Genomic DNA, 7372 nt, shown 5'->3' on the forward strand with positions numbered 1-7372 from the left:
TGCTGGAAAGAAGTGCTGACAGTGGCAGCCTTACCTTTCTTCTAGTCTCAAAAGTCACGCTCTCAACATTCTGCCTTAAAAGAAAAAAAATAGATAAGGGGCGCCTGGGTGGCTCAGTGGGTTAAGTGTCTGACTTCAGCTCAGGTCACAATCTCACAGTCCGTGAGTTCGAGCCCCGCGTCAGGCTCTGTGCTGACAGCTCAGAGCCTGGAGTCTGCTTCTGATTCTATGTCTCCCTCTCTCTCTGCCCCTCCCTCCCCTGCTCATACTCTGTGTGTGTGTGTCTCTCTCAAAAGTAAATAAATATTTAAAAAACCCTAAAAACAATTACTAAAAAATAAAAAAGCTTTTTCAGATTAAGGAAGTACCCTTTTATTTCTAATTTGCTAGGAGTTAAAAAAAATTATGCATGGATTTTGAACTTTACTAAATTACTTTCATGTATCTACTGAGAAAATTATGATTTATTTTGTTAATGTTGATTTTTCAAATATTAAAGTGACTTCTCCTGGAATAAACCCATCTTGGTCATGATGTGTTCTTTTTATGTATCACGAGATTCGGCTAGTGTCTTATTTAGGAGTTTTTACATCTGTGTTCGTGAGTGAAGTGGTCTGTAATTTTCATTCTTGTTATGGTTTTGGTATCAGAGTTATGTTGGCCTCATCACAAGAGTTGGGAAGTGCTTCTCATTTTCCCTTCCTTCCTTCCTTCCTTCCTTCCTTCCTTCCTTCCTTCCTTCCTTCCTTCCTTTTTCTTTCTTTCTTTCTTTCTTTCTTTCTTTCTTTCTTTCTTTCTTTCTTTCTTTCTTTCTTTCTTTCTTTCTTTCTTTCTTTCTTTCTCTCTCTCTCTCTCTCTCTCTCTCTCTCTCCTCCCTCCCTCCCTCCCTCCCTCCCTCCCTCCCTCCCTCCCTTCCTTCCTTCCTTCCTTCCTTCCTTCCTTCCTTCCTTCCTTCCTTCCTTCCTTCCTTTTCTCTCTTCTCTCTCTTCTCTCTCTTCTCTCTCTTCTCTCTCTTCTCTCTCTTCTCTCTCTTCTCTCTCTTCTCTCTCTTCTCTCTCTTCTCTCTCTTCTCTCTCTTCTCTCTCTTCTCTCTCTTCTCTCTTTTTCTCTTTCTCTCTTTCTCTCTCTCTTTCTCTCTCTCCCTCTCTCTCTCTCTCTCTCTTTCTCTCTTTCTCTTTCCTTTTTTCTTTTCTTTTTTTTAAGTGTTGTATAAGATTAAGAGTCATTTCTTACATGCACCTGAGAGAAGTATGTTAAACCTTCTCACCAGGGGGCACCTGAGTGGCTTAATCAGTGAAATGTCTCTTGATTTCAGCTCAGGTCATGATCTCACAGTTCGGTTCATGGGATCAAGCCCCGTATTCAGGCTGTCAGTGCCTCTCACCAGGATCACAGATTTGTCTGTTTGATCTTGTAGTTCTGCTGGCTTTTGCTTTAAATATTTTGAGGCTATGTAATTAGATGCATACGGATTTAAACACTAAGTCTTTTGTTTGTACTTCATATATTCTCGTCTGTGTCTTTGTAACTCTAGTAATGCCTTTTGCTTTAAAGTCTACTTCTGATATTGATAGGGCCATGCTAACTTTTTGGGGGACTGTATTTGTGGAATGTATCTTTCCCCAGTTTTTACATATATATATATCTATATATATATATAGATATATATATAGATATATACATATCTATCTATATGTATATATATGTATATAATTTTTTAAAAAATTTATTTGAGAGAGTGAGCTGGGTAGGGGCAGAGAGAGAATCCCACACAGGCTCTGCACTGTCAACCAAAGCCTGATGCGGGGCTCAAACTCATGCACTGTGAGATCATGACCTGAGCTGAAATCAAGAGTTGGATGCTTAACCAAGCCACCCAGGTGCCCCTTTACTTTTTTTTTTTTTTTTTTTTTTAAGTTTATTTGAGAGAGCACATGCGCACATGTATGAGTGGGCGAGGGGCAGGGGGAGGGAGGGAGGGAGGGAGGGAGCGAGAGAGAGAAGGAGGGAGGGAGGGAGGGAATTCTAAGCAGGCTCTGTACTGTCAGCACAGAGCCTGATGCAGGGCTTGAACTCACAAACTGAGATCATGCCCTGAGCCGACTGAGCTACCCAGATGCCCCTCCCTCCAATTTTTACTTTCAACCTTTCTGTATCTTTATATTTTGGACAGATACATCTTGTTAATGGCATGTACATTAAAAAAAAAAATAATAGTCTGATGGCCTGTCTTTCAATGGGAGAATTTAGTCCATTTAGTGTTTGTTTGTTTTTTTTTTTTAAGATTTTAAAGTAATCTCTATACCCAACGCTGGGCTCGAAATCACAGCCCTGAGACCAAGAGTCCCAGGCTCCACCGACTGAGCCTGCCGGGTGCCTCTATTTAATGTAGTTAAAAAGTGGGTTTGAATCCGCATCTTGTTTGCTTTCTACTGGTCCCACCTGTGCTCTGCTTCCTGCCTCCTCCTGGATAGGCCATTGTTGTTTTTCCCATCCCTTCCCATTAGCCTGGCAACGAGACATCCTTTCGCGGTTTCTTTCTGTGGATCCCTAGAAGTCACAGGTGGCACTCCACACTTCTCGAAGTCAAGTGTTTTAGTATCTTCTTCCTAGACAATCTGAGAAGCAATTCAAGAAACCTCCATGCATCCCCTTCCTGGGCCCCACGCCCCTGCTCCCTCTGTTGATTCTTGATCTTTTAAGCCCCAAAGACACTATACAGTTAATGCTCATTAAGGTTTATCTACGTGTCAACTGGTTTTTGTTGATTCCCTCTCGCATGTCGGACCTTCCATTTTGGGGTCATCTTCCTTCTGCCCGAAAACACCGTTTTGCCTTTGCTTGGGGTAAGCCTGAGGATGAAGCCTGGTTTCGGCTGACACTCTCTCGGTTTCTACCTTCACTCTTGAAAGGTATTTTGAGTGGAGAGAGCAGTGTGGGTGGGTGGGTGGTTTCTTTCAGCATTTGAAGATCTCATCCCATCGACTTCTGTCCCAGCTGCTTCTGCTGAGGAGTCTAACTGCTGTACCTTTGAAGCCAATGTGTCCTTTTTTTCACTTCTCTGCTTAAACGTGTTTTTTGTTTTGTTTTGTTTTTTTGTCTTTAGTTTTCAGAAGTTGAACCACGCTGTGCTTAGAGATTTCTTTTTAATTATCTTGCTTGGGATAAAGCTTCTTCGATCTAGGGCTTGATTCTTTTTCAGTCAAGGACCAATCAGGAGACATAAACGATGGAGTAATTTGAAGAGAGAAAGATTAATATAAAGAACTATTACCGATGATGGGAGAGAGCTGTGAAGGTAGAAAGAGAATGCTGAAGTCACCCTCAGGCTGAAGGTGACCACCCAAGGAAGGCAAACCTAGAAGGGCCCATTTCCCAAGGCTGGGATTCAGAAGTTCCCGGTGTGGCTGTAAAAAAACTCACTGTGTTGTGCAGACCAGAGCTGGGTCAGAGCTGGATGAGCAGGACTGACCCCATGGAGGTACAGATGGGCCATGCTGGTAGGTGAGTGTGCATGTGGATCTGGGGGTGGGGAACTTACTTGCTGGCAGGGTGGCTCATTCCCCGAGATGTGCACGGTCCACGTCTGGGGGGCCACAGTGAGGTGCTTACCAAGCCAGGGCTGAGCTGCAAGCTTGCTGGGGGGCTGCAGGGTGTGGGTCCCTGGCTGCATGTCTCCCCGCATACGCCTGTAGCAGCCACGTGGGCAGAGCAAGAACGACCCGAGCACCATGACCACAGCCCCCACCCCGGTCCTGCCGTGTCCCTCCAGGGCTCTCCACTGACAAAACACTGCTCACTACAGAACAGCAAGTAAAGGGTAGACCTGGGCATGAAAAGCAGGAAATTGAAAACTGGCACAATCCGTTTTGGAAATTGTGATTTTTTTTTAAAAAGCTTTGTTGAACTAGAATTTACAGATTGTAAGCTCATCCTGAGTGTGCAATTATTTTTAATAGCGTTACCATCATCACGATCCAGTTTTTAAACCAATCCTACACCCCAGAGACGCCTCGTGCGTTTGCCGTCCATCCCTTGGCACTCCCGGGCACCCACCGACTGGCTTTTGGTCTCCAGATGTGCCTTTTCTGCACATTTCATGTAAATGGCATCATGTGAGATGCAGTCTTTTGCATCCGTTTTTGAGGTCCCTCCATGTTGTAGCATGGCAGGCCATTTTCTTATTAAACAGCGTCCCACTGTGTGGAAATACCACGTTTGCTCATCCTCTTACGAGCTGGTGGACATTCAGAGGGTTTCCACTTTGGGCTGTTACGAACAATAATGCTGCTCTGTACACGGTCTCTGCTCTAACCTTCCTCCTGCCCTGGCGCTCGTTAACACTGTGACCTCGCAGGCCCAGGTCTTTTCCTACTTGTCGTGTCCTTTTCTCTCCTGATGCTTCATTCCACGACTGTAGCTCCTCCTCTGTCTCCAGGTCACTAATTCTGTTCAACATATTCATGGCGTTCTTCTCAGCAGTTAATGTTTATTTTGGTTTTGGACTTTCTGCTTGTCCTCTGTATTTTCCAGTCATTCACCTAAATTCTCAATCTCCCCTTACTCCTAGGATAGGCCAGGCACTGTGCTTTCAAAATCCCAGCCCCTGTGGGTCTTTTTCTGTTCATGCTTGTCTCTTTGGGTCCCTGGTTATTTCTTATTGTATATGAAAAACTAAGGAAATAATCTGAGGCCTAGTTTGATGTTAGCCTCTTCCAGTGAGGCTTTGTATTTGCTTCTGGCACGTGCCTGAGACACCAGCGGTCCACTTTGGGGATTGAGAGGACTGGAAGCAGGTTCCGTCCCCAGGAGGATCAGTATGTACTTGTCTCCCTTCCACCTGGAGGGTGCTTCCTTGGGGCCTCAACTCTAGGCATGGTGAGTTCTGGACTTTTATTTAAAAAATTTTTTTTCCAACGTTTATTTATTTTTGGGACAGAGAGAGACAGAGCATGAACGGGGGAGGGGCAGAGAGAGAGGGAGACACAGAATCGGAAACAGGCTCCAGGCTCCGAGCCGTCAGCCCAGAGCCCGATGCGGGGCTCGAACTCACGGACCGCGAGATCGTGACCTGGCTGAAGTCGGACGCTTAACCGACTGCGCCACCCAGGCGCCCCTGGACTTTTATTTTAAATTCCCGTTTGTCAGAAGTGCCACAGAGCTTCTCAGCCATCTCTTCTGGAATTGGCAGGCACCTTGAACTGTGTGGTCCCACATGTCAGGCTCACCTCCCTGGGTTACTATCTCCCCTGAATCCCGGCCCAGTAATTCATCAGCTGCTTGCTTTCTGATGAATTTAGGCAGTGATTAAAAATATTTTGTACAGCTTTTCTAGCAGGATGGCTGGTCTGAATTACTGAGTCTGCCATTACCATAAGTAGAAATTTTTATACATTTTTAGAATAAACTTATTAAGGACCATATGACATCCCTGTGGTCTTTTTTTCCGGAATACTTTTGAATGTATACATTAACTGAGGAATAATTGACATCTTTAAGAAAGCCAATCTTTCTGTCCGTGAAATTTGTGTATCTCTCAATTTATTAAAGTCTTCATATTTTATTTTATTTTTTATTTATTTATTTTTTTTCAACTTTTTATTTATTTTTGGGACAGAGAGAGAGAGAGAGAGCATGAACGGGGGAGGGGCAGAGAGAGAGGGAGACACAGAATCGGAAGCAGGCTCCAGGCTCTGAGCCATCAGCCCAGAGCCTGACGCGGGGCTCGAACTCACAGACCGCGAGATCGTGACCTGGTTGAAGTCGGACGCTTAACCGACTGCGCCACCCAGGCACCCCAAAGTCTTCATATTTTAAATAAAATCTTATTTTTTAAGTTTATGTAGGGAGGTATAATTGAGACACAGCATTTTGTTTCTGGTGTACGAGGTAAGGATTCAATATATGATACTGTGAGATGATCACAGTAAGCCTAGTTAACATCATTACTATATAGTTATGAATGTTTTTCCTTGTGACCATGACTTTTAAGATCTATCGTCAGCAACTTTGAAGTATGCAACACAGTGTTGACTGCAGTCACCATGCTGTATGTTACAGCCCCAAGACTTATAAGCAGAGGTTTGTACCTTTTGACCCCTTCACCCACTCCTCCTACCCTCCACTCCCTGCCTCTGGCAGCCACCAGAACATGCAGTGAACGTGGGGACACATGTATCTTTTCGAATTAGTTTTTTTGTTTCTTTGGACAAATATCCGTAAGTGGAATTTCTGGATCATGTGGTAATTCTATTGTTTTATTTCTTTAATGTTTATTCATTTTTTTGAGAGAGTGTGAGCGGGGGAGGGGCAGAGTGCGAGGGAGACACAGAATCCGAAGCGGGCTCCAGGCTCCAAGCTGTCAGCACAGAGCCCAGTGCGGGGCTTGAACTCACGAACCGCGAGATCATGACCTGAGCTGAAGTCAGACGCCTAACTGACTGAGTGCTTAACTTATCTGGGTGCCCCGTGGTAGTTCTATTTTTAATATTTTGGGAATCTCCATGCTGTTTTCCATAGTGGTTACACCAGTTTACATTCCCATCAGGGCACGAGGGTTCCATTTTCTCCACATCCTCACTAACACTTGTGCCTTGTATTCGGTACTAGCCACCCTAATGGGTGTGAGGCGGTATCTCACTGCAGTTTTGATTTGTATTTCCCTGATGATGAGTGATTCGGAGCATCTTTTCATGTGCCTGTTGACCATTTGTAGGTCTTCTTTTTAAAAATAATTTTTTAAATGTTTGTTTATTATTGACAGAGAAAGACAGAACATGAATGGGGGAGGGGACGGTCAGAGGGAGAGAGGGAGACACAGAATCTGAAGCAAGCTCCAGGCTCTGACCTGTCAGCACAGAGCCCAACATGGGGCTCGAACTCACAGACCGTGAGATCATGACCTGAGCCGAAGTTGGATGCTCAACCGACTGAGCCACCCAGGTGCTCCCATTTGTATGTCTTTAGAAAAATGTCTCTTCAGATCCTCTGCCCATTTTTTAAATCACATGGTTTTTTGCTAGTAAGTTGTAGGGGTTCTTTATATATTTTGGATATTAGTTCCTTATCAGGTACGATTTGCAAGTGTTTTCTCCCATTCAGTTGTCTTTCACCTTGTCGATGGTTTCTTTGGCTGTGTAGCAGCATTTTTAGTTTGGTATAGTTCTGCTTGCTCATTTGTACTTTTTGTTGCTTTTGCTTTTCGTGTTAAATCCAAAACGTCATTGCCAAGACTGATGTCAAGGAGCTTTCTGCCTGTATCTTCCTCTAGAAGTTTTATGGTTTCAGGTTGTAGTTCAGGTCTTTAGTCCACTTTAATTCTTGTGTATGGTGTAAGATAGTGGACACTTTGTTCTTTGGCATGTGGCTGTTC

This window comes from Felis catus, chromosome D4, assembly GCF_018350175.1.
Source record: "Felis catus isolate Fca126 chromosome D4, F.catus_Fca126_mat1.0, whole genome shotgun sequence".
Taxonomy (NCBI): Eukaryota; Metazoa; Chordata; class Mammalia; order Carnivora; family Felidae; genus Felis; species Felis catus.